We start from the raw sequence: 17,478 nt of genomic DNA, 5'->3' as shown, positions 1-17,478 counted from the left end.
CATCTGTTAAAAAGGACTTCGTGAGGACACAACTTGTCGTTTCTGGCTGCTGAGAAAAGGCGGCCTTTATATAGATGTCAAAATATGACTGGTGATAATGAGAATGCGGAGGATTCATGAGACGTCATACCATGCTTGATGATGACTGCCATCATCACGCGATATCTAAACAATTTAAAAAGGAAGAAAAGACATTTGTGAAATTATTTTTTTCTGCTATTAAATGCTCTCCTTGAAGATGACTGGCTTGTCAGAGCCAGAAATAAAGATCAGATCTAGCCTTATCAGTCTTGCCAACTCTTCTATTCCACCGAGACCTAAAGTAACTATGTGTTCACAAACATAGCATTGTCAATTTGTATATTGACTAACGCTATAGTATATATAAAATATATCATTAATAAGGAGAGTATGTTTCCCGACAGAATACTGTTATTACATAATGTTTCTTTTCTATCTAAATGGTACTAATCTTGTTTCGATTAACTTCAGACCACGATCAATAGCTTGATTATTGTTGTGTGCAAAGTTGAACAATGAATAAACAAGTGTGTGTGTGTGTGTGTGTGTGTGTGTGTGTGTGTGTGTGTGTGTGTGTGTGTGTGTGTGTGTGTGTGTAGCATCCTCGATTTCCAAGGGTATGGTATCCCTATTTCATTGGGATAATTACTCTTTGAGATAACGATCTTTGTGATAAATAGTCTTAAAATAAATAATCTGACTTGGTGAGTGACCTCCCCTTGCGGTCAGGCATTCCCGTGTGTTTTTGAGATGGTAGGCATAAAAATGAGTTGAGTACTGATGATAGTGTTGATAGGTATTGTGAGTTTGGTTTGACGTCCTTCACATATATCAGGCATGTGAGTATTTTGACCGAGTAAAGCCGATGTGATGCAGGTCTTCGACATTCTAATATAAATAAGAGACCCGACCCGTGAAGGTCCGGTTTAGAATATTGATCTTCAGTAGCCCAGGCTTGTTGTAAGAGGTGACTAACGGGATCGGGTGGTCAGGCTCGCTGACTTGGTTGATACATGTAATCGGTTCCCAATTGCGCAGACCGCCTCCGTGGTGTAGTGGTTAGAGCGTCCGCCCGGAGAGCGGAAGGTCGCGGGTTCGATCCCCGACCGCGTCATCAACCGAAAAGACGTTAAAATATGGTACTTGTTGGTCCCTGCCTGGCACTCGGCATTAATGGGTACAACAAGGACTGGTCGGCTCGGAGTCAGTATAATGTATCCGAGTGGGGTATTCATGCTTCACTGCGGCATGGTATCTCAGTGGGCTAGCACTATAAAACCAGCTTAAGTCTGGGCTAGTACAAGCAGCTGCACATACACATACACACGCATGCACGTCGTCATATGAGCGAAATATTCTCAAGCACGACGTTAAACCCAATTTCACCTCACCTCACCCAATTGCGCAGATCGATGCTCATGCTGTTGATCACTGGATTGTCTGGTTCAGACTCGATTTTTTTACAGACCGACGCCATACAGCTGGAATATTGCTGGGTGAACCGTAAAACTAAACTCACTCACTCACTCTAAGAGACCCATATATATCTGTTTTAATTAGATTATGTCATTTCCACAGTTAAATGAGGAAAAAGTCTAACAGTTCATTGTGTGAGCCCTTCATAGCATTATCCCCGAGAATGGTGTCAACGGTAAAAGTAAAAATATTTTTGGTTTTTCTTCAGAATCTTGACGATATATCATGTACTGAACATTCGTTGAAGATAGTGCTGAACAGTTTCTGGGCAGTGTAAAAGTATTAAACAAAGGGGAGATGCCTTATCTAAAGTACTTCTGTAAGCATTCAGGTCAAAATGGCGAGTCAAAATAATAGAAGTGACAAAACCCTTTCAACATTCAATAGAAATCTCGATTGTGCAAAAGTGACTACATCACGAGCAGATATTTGATTCAGCAGTATTACCGCTGTATGATTTTGTTTGTAAACCTCTTTCCCTACTACAACGCAGTCGAATATAAAATGTACATTAGCTAGTGGACATGTGGAATGCACATATCTACATGTAGTTTCATTATCACGGTCATTTTGCCAAGATGCATTTATTGAAGATGAAATAACAAACATGAAATCTCTTGGAACTTACTACAATCAATATCAGGCTGTTGTCTATTACAAGTCATCTTAGCAAGTTTAAATCAGTATCAACATACATGTACAAGATCATTCTCACCATAGCCGTTAATTCTGCGGCCAATACTAACTAAAGATCATTCAGTCTAAATCGTTTGGATAGCATCGGCCTGGAATGTAAATAACTCATCCAACATAACCCGTTCTGGAATCCTTTGAAATGTTGCTATATTTGGTGTTGATGTAATCTTGGGCAAGGATTTTAATAGCGCGAGGAGGCATTTACTTGTTCACCAGCTTCAATAAATACTGTGAAATTGAAGGTTATCTGGGGACCATGGAAACGTTTAACAGATTTAACGTAAAATCGTTTAAGTCGTTTGTTGTGCAAGTATGGTGGTTTTCCATGATACCAATCGCACATTTCATACTCCACACAATAAAATAAATCAGTTGCTGACCGATACCTAGATGCAGTTTTTAAGGACAAATAATACTTGAGACCAAATTGAAGACTATGATATTGTAGGGAAGGTTCGAAGCATTCCCGGACGATGATATTGCAGGGGAGGTTCTGAGCATTCCACCACTAGAGGGGAACCTTTAGTTTGTCCACAGTCAAGTTTAACCAAATGACATTTTGAAACATTCATGAAAACCTGACAGCCATACTATATTCTAGGATTAGGGAAAACTTGAATATACGTCGATACACTTCACTATCAAAAAAACCAAAACATTCTCCAAATATACCAAGGGATCTGATTTGAACATTCACTACTACACTACGACTCTGGCCTCTACTTTGGCGGTATGAATCCTTTAGTGGCTGTACGTATTTGGAATCGAGTGATTCTACCTTGTGGTTTGTATGGATGTACAGTTTGGGGCAAATTGTCTCCTAAAGAATATGAAATGCTAGAAATCATCCAGCGTTACTTCTGTAAGAAAGTCCAAGGCTTTAATAAGTACATGCCAAATGAAATTGTAAGAGATACAGTCGGGATAACATCCCTACAAGGATATATAGATCAACAAAGCCTCTTACTCCTTGGTAAACTCTGTAATGCCAACACAAGATACAGCTTTAAACAAATGTTTTTAGCCCGCCTTGGCCAATACCACTGTAAAGAACCACTGATATACAAGAATAAGTTTGATATGAAATCACCTGTTTTTAACATGTTACGGCTTGTTTCCAAATACAATCTGCTTAGTAAAATCCGTAACTACATTTGTGATTCTAAGTTTATGAAGAAAAATGCTTGGTCGCAACTAGTCAAAGATAAGGTAATTACATATGACCAAATGCAGTTGGTAAATGTACTACAGACAAGGTTGTCTCTCTCCAGATATCTAACAATAAGATCAGGACGAGAACATAGACTATGGATACTCGCTTTAGAACGACCTCAGAACTTCACTGATATTGCGAGAATTATAAGGCTTGGTGCAACTCCAATAGAATCAAAGGAATGTCTATGTGGTACAGTTGCTCACGACATTATGAAACATGTTTTTTATGTCATGCCAGTATAACTTAGTAGAAAGGAATTCTCTATTTGAAAGAATCTGTGATACTCTTGACATAGACATTTTTGTTAAAATGTGGATGGAAGACGATGATGTATTCCTGTCATTCCTCCTCGGAAGTATACCTGACCACTGTAAGAATGTACTGGATTATAATGTTTGGTCAGAACTGATGGTAATGATTAGTCTCTCTGTTCGCAGTTGGGAGAGCATACTCCGGCAATGCTCATAAATACCTTCAGTTCTTTCACAATTGAATATTACTGTATAATATAAGTACTAATAATTAGAAAGTTTTCTGTACTGTTGTTTACCATACAAATGTAATCTTCATTTTATGGAGGAAATAAAGAATATCTATCTATCTATCTATCTTCTGTCGTCAAGGATGTGGCTCTAAACTGGAAATGACAAACAGAAAACAGACTCAATGTGATGGCGTTGAACTGTCAAACAAAACGAAAGCATTAATACTCGAAACAAGTTTGATTTTATATTTCAGTTCTAAATGAACAATTGCTGAGAAGGATATAGCAAGAAACCTAATAACCAAAAATATGAAACGTTTTAATTGCGTTTCAAATTCCTTCACGGGTTCTGATCTGTCATAAACGTGGCTGCTTTTTTCGCGCATAACATTTTCACGAAATGGATCGATTTATTATTTTGAAAGTGGCATTAATTTTAATTAGAGTTCCCTTGTTTCGAGGAACCCGTGACACGAATAACTCACTTGTGCTGAAAGGAATCAATAAACACTGCTGCCTAAAGGTTTCCTTTTCCTCTTTGAGTAGTAGGGGGTGGGGTAGCCTCGTGGTTAAAGCGCGACGATCGCTTCGCCAAAGACCCGGTTCGATTCACCACATGGGTACAATGTGAGAAGCCCATTTCCGGTGTCCCCCGATATGATATTGCTTGAATATTGATAAAAGCGACTTAAAACCATATTCAGTCACACTTCGAGTTGCCTTTAACGGATTATACTCTCAGCAAGGGATAGTACAAAATAAAATCTTCCAAAGTTCATTTCATGCATTAGCCAAATAATGAGCACTGAGTTAGATCGATTGAACTTGTTATAGCTTCCACCTTGAGAAGAATTCATGACACAAAACAATCCACTTCAATACGTGTTCTTGTCGTTTCAGTTTCATTTTGCAGGTGTTTTTATGATTTTCCATTTTTATCCAATATTCAGTGAGTTGTCAAGCATAAAGGATTTCCATGCCTAAAGATGTTTGAACCGTTAGGGTCACGTGTAGCAGATTTAATATGAAAATGATCTTTTATCGCTAAAACCCAAATGTTATCTGCTTGAAGGACATTTTGACATATTTTGTTGATTTAAACGTCATTATATTGCTTCCTGCAAGTTGTTATAGTTTCTAGAGTATTATCTGATATTTCTTCATCCAGATCAGATTTTAGCGACAACATTTGAATTTACATCTTTCTTGAAGTCTTTGATGTTAATGAAAGTGTTTTTTCTTGTGTGGAAGGGAGCCCGCAAACATAGTAAATAAAATGACATCGTGTGTATTTAGTGATAAGTCTGTCGTGACCAGTTAAGATTATTAGCAACTTGATGTGTTCCCTGTAAATCACATCTGTATGTTAATAACATAGTCTGAATCAAACAGTCCAGTCATACACATTATGAGCATAGACAGATTCAGTCTCAATACGATGACATTTGACCAACCGACCCATTTAGTCCCCGGGGCGGTGGGGTAGCCTAATGGTTAAAGCGTTGGTTCGTCACGCCGAAGACCCGGGTTCGAATCCCCACATGGGTACAATGTGTGAAGGCCATTTCTGGTGTCCCCCGCCGTGATGTTGCTGGAATATTCCTAAAAGCGGCGTAAATCCAAACTCACTCAGTCCGTCAGTCATTTAGTCGCCCCCAACACACACACACACACACACACACACACACACACAAACAACAACAACAATTGATTCCTTGGAATCTATATACTTTAACTCACAACCCATTTATAACTTGGCATAGACACAGAATGCATCTTCAAGACACTAACATTAAAAAGGTCATCAGTCATATTCCTTTGAGAATTAGGGATCTGCATTCCCAATTTATTATAAATAGACCACGAGAGAAGAAATATAATCAAATTACTTCTTTCTCTATTTTTATCATTAATAGGTTAAACCTGGACGCATTAGGATAAAAACGATTCTATCAAGTCGCATTCAAATCCAATAAACACTTCCGCATAGTAGCGTAATGGAAAAGACAAATTTAACTTTGCGGAAATGACCTTCTAATCATGGCCATGATGAGCCAATCAAGGAGAAATCTGAAAGAAAATTGCCAGCAGCTGCACAAACCGCCAATATGGATGTAATCAATATCGCGATTTGACTTAGAATTACGTTTTAAAGAATCATAACGAAGACGTACATTCATCCAAACACATCTAGATACCCATGGCATCATCGAGTTCTATTTTGGATCTGTCCTCATTTGTTCAAAGTATTTGATTGTATGATAAGATCTTGTTCGTTACCCATGAGATACTCTTCCTGTTGATCGTTTCAACATATGTAACATGTGGCTCGTTGGGACAGGAATTAGGGAGAATTTGCGAGGTTTGATGAAGAATTACCTATCGACAATATCTGAAGAAATGGTGACAGATTTCATTAAAGGAATCGTTGTTACCTGATTTCGAGGTTAGAAAGCCACATCCAAACTTATTAAATATGGTCAGGATGATAATGTTGGTCGAGATGAGACAACCTTTTATTATCACAATCACAGCTGAAATGAAATAAGAATGGGTTTTATTCAATTCTAAATTCTTAAATATTTGAAGTCAAGGTCGTGAAAGATCCAGGAAACACAGTTGGGAAAATATTCCCGGAATCCGCAAGGGATCTAATAGAATCTTGACACTTTGTAGATGATCCCTTAAAACTGTCACTGTGAAGGCTATCAGATTTGATAACATGTGAAAGTAGTTGATTTGAAGTGATCAAATGTTCATGGTCATAGACGTAAAACAGCTGTAGCGCCAAACCTGTTGGAAAGCCAAAACTGTCACACGCTAAGACTTTTGTCATTTCCGGTCTTGAACACTTACAACGGCTGTTGCACCACAATCACTATATGGAAATGAGCTTGTATTGCTGGCAACGCGTAATAAATGTACGACACACTAAACAATCGAGGGTGGTGTTGATAGTCAAACAGCGAAAAACTGAAAATACACTAAACGCCAAAAGAAACGTTACCCTCCTTCCTTAATGAGTGAGTGAGTGAGTGAGTTAATATTTATCGTCACATCGGCAATATTTCAGCCATATCGTGACGAGAGCAGTTTATAATTATATGAAAGATCAATAAAGCTAGACATTAAAATCCTGTTGACGAAGAACAGTAAAACTACTAGTGTATCACAGATAAACATTTAAGCTAGTAATTAAATCTAACATATTGGAGTGAGTGAGTGACAATACAATATATAAACAGGCTATAGATTGCCAACGACTGAAGGTAGATCACCATACTAGGGACCATGGGGACTTACAGTACATTTGCTTCCTGCATGGACCCTAGCTGGATTTACACCATCCCTTCAGCCGTTAGCAACGTAGACAAATCTAGCCATACATTTAAAAACACACATATTCTACGATTAAAAATAGTGGAGAGTTTCAATTTACTTTGAGTGTTTGTGGACTTACGTATCCTCTCAGGAGGACAATATCTTTACAGTAGTTCCCCCCCCCCCTTTGAGGATACAGCCACTAACAATCTGAGTTATTAATTCAAACTTCCAATCATAAAATATTTATCTATTTGCAAATCAGTTTACAAATCTAATTCTTTTAAAAATGCAATAATTAAATGAGAACTTATATTACTAAAAAGATCCTTCATAGTTCGTGATTTGAAATAGATATCCCTTGTGATGGAATATTCAACACAGTCAAGCAAGACATGCTTGGCTGTGATTCTTTCATCACAAGGGATACAAAACGGAGGAACCTCTCCTTTTAATAGGTACTCATGAGTATATCTTGTGTGGCCAATACGACATCGTCGTATGATGACCTCTTCAAATCTGGACTGACAACCCAAGTAGGTGTAACCGATAGTTGGTTTTATTGCATGTAATTTATTGATACCCACTTGGGTGTCCCCCTTCTTTTGCATTAGATCACGGATGTAAGTTCTAATGCTAGCTTTGTAATCAGAGTATGGAATAAGAAGTGGTGCCACAGATATGTTGAGTGCTGCCTTAACAGCAAGATCGGCAATTGTGTTCCCAGAAATGCCAACGTGGCTGGGTAACCAACAAACGACGATGTCGCATTGGCCAGTAGCAAGCTCATTATACAATTCAATAATTTCTAATAAAAGTGGATGTTTACAAGAAAGATTTTTTATAGCCTGAAGACACGAAAGAGAATCGGAAAAGATTATGTATTGTTTATATTTACGGTTTTTATTTATATATTTAAGACCTGTTAATATGGCATTAGCTTCTGCTGTGAAAATAGAGCTGTTATTTGGTAGTCGAGAAGATCCAATGACAGTGGCACATGCCATCGCGCCACCATCCTTGGACCCATCTGTAAATAAGGATTTGTATGTATTATATTTATTTTTTAATTGATTATATTCTTGATTATATTGTAATTCATTAGTTTCAGATTTCTTAAACTTTGTCAGAGTTAGGTCAACTTCAGGTCTCACCAGTTGCAAAGGAGGAGAAGAAAGAAGACGGGAAGGAGCTATATTTACCAGCTCAATGCCGGCAGCAGAAATGAATGGTTTACTTCTTAGCGTACCAATGATCGATATAGGTGGAGGAGGGTAGCTTGATCCCCTCCCCACTTTGAGTTGGAAACAACTTTCAACAAATCAAGGGCCTTCAGGCATTTAGCTTTAAGAGGTTTGATAGGATTTAAATGGGAGTCGAAAATTAGACCCAAGAACTTGGCCTCCTTGACAACTTTGATCGGAGTGCCATTTAAAGATAGTTCTGGGCCTTTATGCGGCTTATATTTTCTACGAAATGTGTAGACAATTAGTTTTAGACTTGGAAAACTTAAAGCCGTTTTCAAGACACCATTTATTTATTTTATTTAAACACAACTGCAATTGCCGTTCAATAGTATGCATATTTTTACCACGACAAGAAATATTAAAATCATCCACAAAAAGTGATCAATCCATTGAATCGTTTAAAACCTTGGATAAGCTGTTGATCTTAATGCTAAATAAAGTGACAGACAAAATACTTCCTTGTAGGACACCCTGATCCTGATTGTAATGGTCAGACAGGGTTGAACCCACTCGGACTTGAAATTGCCTGTCTGATAAAAACTGTGATATAAAAAGAGGTAAACGACCCCTCAAACCAAAATCATGTAAATCCTTTAAAATGCCATGCTTCCAGGTTGTATTGTACGCTTTCTCGAGATCAAAGAATATCGATACAGCATGTTGTTTATTTACTATTGCATTTTTTAACACAGGATTCTAAACGTACCAAATGATCAATGGTACTACGATGTTTCCTGAAACCACATTGAATATTGGTTATAAGGTTATTAGTTTCAAGATACCATGTTAATCTATTGTGTACCATTCGTTCCATGGTTTTACAGACACAACTCGTTAAAGAGATTGGTCTGTAATTAGACCGATCAGTATGATCCCGGCCAGGCTTTGGAATAGGAACAACAATGGCATCACGCCACGAAGTTGGGAAATTCCCTGAAGTCCATATTTGATCAAAACTTTCTAAAAGGATTTCTAAACATGATTCGGGCAAATGCTTCAAGAGCTGATAGTGAATATTATCAGCTCCTGTTGCTGTATCATGAGCTTGCTCAAGGGCGGCATGGAGCTCATGTAACGAAAATAATTCGTTATAATCTTCACCATTGTCTGAGTTAAAATTGATTCTTTTCTTCTCCTGTTGTTTCTGATACTTTTGAAACTCAGGGACATAATTTGATGAAGATGAATGCTTGGCTAAAGTTGCACCGAGTTTATTTGCAATGTCAGTTTTATTAGTTAATATAGGATCACCGTCTTTCAGATGATGAACAGTAGATTTGGATCCTTTTCCCTTTATTCTTTGGATCATGTTCCTCACCTTTGACATAGGTGTACGTGAATTTATTTTGGAAACATAGTTCCTCCAAGACTGACGCTTATTCTGTTTAAATGCGTGTCGAGCCTTGGCATTTAACATTTTTACTTTGTCTAAATTATGGACAGTAGATGTTTGCGAAAATATTTTTCCGCTTTCTTCCTGCACTCTCTGGCCTGTTTACATTCATTATTAAACCATGGTTTACAAATGTGTGGAGTTGCAGAGGACTGTGGAATTGTTCTATCAGCAATGTCATTTTAAATATCTGAAAACGACTGGATAGGATCTTCACTGTTCCTGAAAAGGTCATGCTTTAAGCGTTCAACACACAGAGCCTCATATAATGACCAATCAGCCCTTGCTACGTTCCTTCTCGATAAAGGTGGATCATCACCAGGGTTGATTGTTTTAAGAATGGTGGGGAAGTGATCACTCCTACATAGGTCATCATGGACCATCCATTCAAATTCATTATACAAGATGGAGTCAGCGAGTGGCAAATCCAGGGAAGAATATGTTCCCGTAGCTGGATGTAGATAAGTGGCTTAATCATCATTGAAAATACATAAATTATTATCGGAAATGAATTCCTCAAGAATTTTGCCTTTATTATTAGTATGGGCACTCCCCCAAAGCGGGTTGTGTCCGTTGAGGTCGCCCATAATGAGACACGGCTTTGGAAGCTGATCATAGAGATTTTGAAGATCCGATTGTCGATTGTCCGAAGAAGGAGGGATATATAAGCTGCACAGAGTCAAGGCAATATGCAGGGTCAGACGAACAGCTACGGTTTGAAGATTGGTATTAAGAGATATAGGGCTATGAATTTTACCCTGGCGCACCAAAATGGTAGCACCCCCAGTTGCTTTATCTCCCGGAGGAGAAGTAGTATATACAATGGGGTTCTGGACCACTTTCAACCAAAGCCTCTGCAAAGCCTTATTTCACAAGTAAGGCTTTGGTCGTTCTCGGATATAGCTCTTGCTACCATTACCCCTACTATGAAAAAGTTTGGGGGACCTCCTAGCCGCGCCGGGGGTATGGCTGGAGTGTGTTGGTATCCTGGGATTGCCGCTATGCTGGAGGTAACACTGTGCCGTACGGTACGATCAATAATTCCGCTCTTACAAACCCCCTACCTGGCCCATCCCTCAAGTAGTACAAGTTAGGCTCGTCTGCTTTGATGTCCACTTTATCTATGTTGTAAGTTTTGACTGACCATATAGGATCGGTGGCTCGCTTACGGCTATCACCCTCGTGTTCCCCCGGCTGGTATAGATACCTCACTAGGGCCCTATCTGGTATCTGTTTCTCCTTCCCACGCAATGGAGCAGCCGGCTCTGCAACTATTGATTTTAGTTTGATAGCGTCTGCCGGTTTCTTATCAGTGAGCCGGGTGACTTCATGGTTGATTGCCGACACCACCTTGGGTAACCTCGCGACCCATTCAGTCGATCGTTTTTCCGGGGTTGCCATCTCCCTAGCATACTGATGTCGAATAAAGCTCAGCCAAAGTCCTATTAAATCTCTCAACTATGGCTTGGCTGCGATGGGCTCCAGCCGTGCCACGCCTGACCTTTGTATCGTGTTTGGCTAGCAGTTGTGACACGTCACCCATGAACTCCCGTCCGGGGTCAACTTGCAGCTCTGTTGGCCACGTCAGCGGACTGCGTTTGTATATGCGTTCGAATCCTCTGGCTACCTGGGCCGAATCTTTCGCGGTCAAGGGCTCGGCTTCCTTGTAGCGACTGGCTACGTCCACTACGGTTAAGGCATACTTGTACCTCTTGTCGTGGGGTAGGAACAGTAGGTCTGCCTGGTGAACGCTATTAGGTATGTTAATACCGAACCTCCTTCTAGGCACGTAGCGTGGTGCCGGCAAATAGATCTGCCACAGGGCTTGTTTTTCAAGCCACGCTTTGGCCTCCTCCGGGGGTACTCGCGCCATTTTAGCCAGCTTATCTACAGCGCTAGCTCCTTTCCAGTACCCACGCGGGCTATAGTAAATAGCCTCAAACTTTCTCTGGTTCCGTGACATGTTCAATTTTCTCATGTCCATACGCGTACGTGTTTATCCCATCAATAGCTATCCAACGTTTAGTGTCCATAGGCGACAGGGATGTCTTGTTTATAGTCAGTCCGTATATCTTATGGCCATCACTTCTAAGTGTGTTCATTTTATGCCTAAAGGTACGGGTCTTGAACAGTGCTTCCTTGAATCTGGCGTGTTTGATGTGTTGTTTCACCACATACTTCTTAACACCCTTAGCCTTCCGGATTTCACCATTGTCGGCCTTCAGTATGGAGTACATCTTAGGCCTCAACCCTATGTACTCGGCTATGGGCGTGCCAGCACACTCATCCTTCATCTTACCTAGGACCTTTTTATTTACCGTACTGTGTATGGCATGGTCCTTAGGGTAGTCGCTGGTGTCATACAAATCGAGGTGTTTTTTCATGTCCTCGTACACGTCCTCGGTTCGAATCTCCATCAGCAGGGAATCCGTGTCAGTGTACAGCACTTCACACCTGTCGTCGTACTGTTTCTTAAGCTCGTTGTAGTAAAAGTCGTACATCAGGTGTTTGGATAAATCGAGGATGCTCATCCCCACGTAAACAGGCCGGTTGAATTTTATGTGGCTTTTCTTCATGTGTAGGGCAACTAGGTCATCGGTGAATATCTTGCTACGGTTGAATGCCGGACTGGCTATCAGTCTCCTGAGCTTGTCTTCCTCATTCGACCGAACCAGCTTCACGGTCACGCGTTTCCTCAGGTTTTCCATAGTCTTACCAAACACCGAGTTGTTCATGAGCTTGTAGAGATTTTTCTCAAAGTCACTGGTGGCAAGCTTTCGGAGGTCTGTGTTCATTCTGATGTAAGGCTCCATCCAGGGGCTCTGGTTGAACACGAGCACCCTGTGTATTTTGGTCAGCCTCATACCCAACGACAGGTACAGCTGTAGGTTGCGATAGTGAACGATGTACTTGGTCTTATTCATTAAGTTAGGCACGAGTTTTCAACGTCTGCCACCCGCCCACCTAATAAGTTATGTTGGTACTCAGACATCCAGTCTGGGTTAACCCTCATACGTTCGGGGGCCAGGGGTAACTGTTGTTGTGTGATGTGTGTAATGCCTTGGGGTATTCCAAGTCAACCTCGAGGATATAACCTTTATTCGAATCTGGTGCGATGCTCATAACATCGACCTCCTGTGACGCCCATTCGAACCCCCCCTGTGGGTAGATACTGGCTCATGGCCCAGCCATACAGGTTGTTGGCGTCGAGGTAGAGAATGTGATTGGTTGGCTTGCTAGGGTCGTAGCCCTTCACGTATTGATTATTTGCTTTCGCGTATCGTTTGGTTGCCATGGAGATCCCACCTCGCAAGCCTTTCTCAATGAATAGGTGCATGTCATAATCTGTAAGCAATTCCAACTTAACTCCGGTCTTTTTAAGCAAGGCATCCCACGACAGACCTGGGCTGGTGTAATACCATGCGGGGTCGAGTTTATACTGCTTGAAACACGTCCGCCTAAACGTTTCAAACACGTCGGCTAACAGCAGTACATCTGTCCTCAAGTACAGGTCGTGATAATCCCCCAGGTTCTTACAACCCAGTTTATTCCATACATTAATAGCGTGTGAGTAATCATCTTGGGATATTGCTGAGTCGGTCAGATTGCTGTAAAATTCTCTGATGGGGGGGTAGTCTGGTCTCGGCGAACTTGACCCAACTATCCATGTACTCATAGGGGTACACACCCTTCCTCATAAGCAGGGGTCTAGTCTCGGCGTCTGTGTATCGGTCGGTGATAGGGAAGGTATCGTTGGCCTTGACCAGACTGTCTAATGAAGACAATAGAAATTGTACTGAATCTATGAACCTAAGGCCGTTTAAGCTGAAGGAGATGTATCTCTCCATGTTGTTGGGGATGCACGTTATATTACCATCGATTTTCGCGATGGCCTGCATGATTAAGTGAGAGTCGTACCCTCTCAAGTTGTGAAAGACCACGGGGATGTTTATTGTCTTAGGGATGATTCTAAGCTTGAGGTTACCGCGCGCTGTGGCGGCGCCTCTATACTTACGGTTACGTGGCAGTGATCTCTCACCGAATCACCATTCAGTGGTGAGTCACACACGTGACAGTTAGTGCTACAGGCGTGAGCTAGCCTGTCGGCTCGGGTCATACGCATGGGAGCGACTCTATACAGTGCATTCCTAATAATTTTTTCTTCCTCCTGCAAACACTTTAGAAACCTTTCAGCCGCGTCAGGGCCCCTATACACTACCGGGCTTTCGTTTCCCCATCACAACGGACGACAATGTATCCAAACCCACAGGCTTCATGCTCTTGTGTTTTGTGGGTGGCTCTCACCTGTGAATGTGGAGGGGGTATCTAACAACAGCCTCAACAGGTTTAACCAAGGCTTCAAAGTCGGCGTATATGATATAAGGCACAGACATTTGGTTCTTGTGGTTACCGAATTTTAGGATATTGTCACCTTCTTTAGGCATGTCGACTCGTATAGCCGTCTGCCTTACACCTTGGCAATCCTCCCGGTGGGATTCTAATAAATCAGCTCGTGTGAAGCCATGTAGGCACCGTTCGCAGAAGTGGGTCTTTTCTCTGTGTGCTGATTGGTCATACAACAGCCTGCTAAAGTGTTTTATCCATGTGTAGTGATACTTGTCACCTCGCTGGATCATGAATATATTGATAACGGGGGGTTTCCCCCTTGGGGTTTCCCCAACACTGGGCTGACTCTGTGCACTATTGTTGTGTTACCTTCGTGCCCAAAGACATTTATAGCTAGATTATTCTGTTTTCGATTTTAGTGATCTGGGATATGGGGGTTGGTTCATCTATACCATCCCAGTTGAGCCCATCGTCTTGGGGATAGCTAGAAAGCCTGTCTGAATGAGTGTCAGCTGGAAACAAGGCTGACCTGATAGCTACCCTCAGGCAATCGTCTCCTCTATTCTTGACATTGACCATGGCATGTTTTTCCTATAGTAGGGAGGCAAGTCTAGGTATGACCCGCCTCTGAACGGCACGTAGTTAGCTATGTCTAGATAGACATTATCGATTTTATCTACAGTCCACCCGGACCCCAAGGTGTGTGTAGCGTTCTAGGTATTCCCGTATCTGCTGAAAACTGGTATCGATTGATGCGTCAATGGTCTCTATATGGGTCACGACCTGTTGTTTGCCACGGAAGTAAGGCTGAACGTACTCAGTGACACCTCCCCCCACCTGCTTATCGAGCGACATTTTCACTGTGATTTGAAATTTGATACTTCCCAGACTGTTTAGTTCCTGGTTTATTTTATCAGCTATCAGAGGCTTGATATCAGTAATGTTTATATTCCTATCAATATGCATGCGCCAGCCTCTCAAATAGTTGCCTACAGCGCGCTCAGTGGGTACGAACTGTAGGTCAATAGCTCTATTCTGCCGTAATAGTTCTACAAGCTGTGGCTTTCTCATTCGGGAATATCCCCCTAACCCCAAATCACGTGCCTGAACTTTCAGTTCTTTTACAGTGGGAGGTTTTGCTACGGGGGCATGTGATAACAATGCCATTAACCCGGCTCTCCCCAGGTTTGAATAACCCGTGAATCCAAGCTGTTTTGCTTGAGCTTTTAATTGTTTTACCGTGGGAGGGGCTTCTAAACCTAGTAATCTCAACAATGCTGGCTTCCGCATTCGAGAATACCCGATCACACCTCTCTGCCTGGCGACCCGCTTAAGTTCACCAACAGTGGTCATAATTGCGTACACACCTAAGAGAACCAATGTCTAATTGGCCCACCGTAAGGTAAAAAATCAAGATACACCTTATCGATTATTCCCTCAACCCACCCGGAATATGCGCAGCATAGTAGGGTGTTTTGTATTACTTGCAACGAGTCGTCAACAAGTATATCTATATCCCCATGCACATCTACTCGCCCACCATCAAAGTAATTCCAAGTGTGCCCAGCCCATGGCACATCAAACCCTACTTTTACAATGATTGTAAACGAGCACCCCTTATATAGTTCCCTAATAATCATGGGTTTGAGGACACTGATATCTATACTTTTCCCCACATCCATCTGCCAGCTGCTCAGGCAACCTTCCCTGGGCTCAATTTCCACAAACATAGCTATACGTAGGTGTGTATAATCTCTAATTGGGACACTGTAGCCTTACACTGCTATCTTGAGAAGTCGCCTACGTTCTTTTATGTAGGCCTTTTTATTCTCGTAGATGAGGTGATGTCTGACTACGTTCGCCCCGTGAGCTTTACATAGACAGTAGTGCCCTTTAACCCCTATACCGCACACAGAACACACGTAGTTAGGGCTTCCCATGTGGAAACAACAGTACCCCTGAGTCCTGCATTTCCTACCACAGGCCTCGGTCTTCCCCATAAGTATGTATTCGCATCGGTATGGAGCAGGTCTCATGTTTAGCATACTTATATGGGTATTTAGTCTAATTGTTTACGCAACCAAGCGCAGTCGCTGCTATACCCAGCGCTATGAAGCCCAGTTCACGGTCCATTTGCCCCTTGGATGGTGTGTAGTACTGAGCGAGTGTGGGTTTATTGAGTGGTTGCAACTGTTTACCAGTTAGTAAGTAGTATTCTTTCGCTGCGTCGTCAACATCGTGGAATGTTTGAACGGCATGGTTTTCACGCCTGAGTTGTTCGTTAATGTAATCGATCCTCTGGAGGCGTTTTTTAGCGTACTCAGCCTGTGCTGTTTGTAAGTTCTCAATAGCGAGATCATGCCGCTTCCTCTCTTCCTGTATTTCAGCCGCGTGTGACTCTCGTAGTTTCGAGAAGAGGAAATTACTCCCGGAAAATGCCAGGGCATTCACTAACGCACCACCGACCATCATAGCTATCGTGGCCATCCTATATTTACTTCATAATATTTTCAGGTAGTATCCCTTGTTTTACTAGGATGTCTTTTGTAGCCATCGCCATACCAAGGTTCATTATGAGCATACCCATATCCTGTAGGTTGAAATCTAGCTTGATAGTTGGTTGTTTAAGCACCATTTTGGTCAACCGAGCGTACCCTACGGCTAGACTGGCGACCACTGTGGCGTGGTATGCGTCGTTGACGAACGTTTTCCCCTCAGACATTATGTATATGATATAAAATATTAAATTATAACATGATATGCGGGTCGACCTCTAATTGTGGGTGAGGGTTTCCCTCCCCGGAATCCCTGTGAGGGTTTCCCTCACTGTGTGGGTCTCCCTCCCTGGGATTCCTGTGTCGTGTATATAACCACGAGATAGCCACGGCAGCAGTTGCGCATACAACTAACAAGAGTCGCTCCGGGTGAGTCACCCTGATAATTTTATGTTGGTTACACCACCGTTTTTTACCGGCAGCTACTCTCTTAGGATTCTTCTGCCTGGTTACTGTTTCCCCAACTTTGGGGTTTCCCCCACCTGGGTTTCTCCTCCCTCTGAAGGGTTTCCCCTGGGGTGGGGTTTCCTCCTTGGGGTTTCCCCATGTGGTGTCTCCTGTGCAGCATCCATCTATACTATTATTATTATTTTTCCTCTCAAATTGACAATGCTTTGCCGTGATAATCGCCGCCGTCACTGGGGCTAACAACATACCATATTTGTGGTACAGCTCGCAGCTAATAGAGCTCAAGGCGTGTTCGATAAAAGGGTCTTTCTCGA

This window comes from Haliotis rubra, unplaced genomic scaffold (genome assembly GCF_003918875.1).
Source record: "Haliotis rubra isolate DU_JTF1 unplaced genomic scaffold, ASM391887v1 Scf21, whole genome shotgun sequence".
Lineage (NCBI taxonomy): Eukaryota > Metazoa > Mollusca > Gastropoda > Lepetellida > Haliotidae > Haliotis > Haliotis rubra.
The sequence above is the reverse complement of the archived record's forward strand: the minus strand, read 5'-3'. Positions refer to the sequence as shown.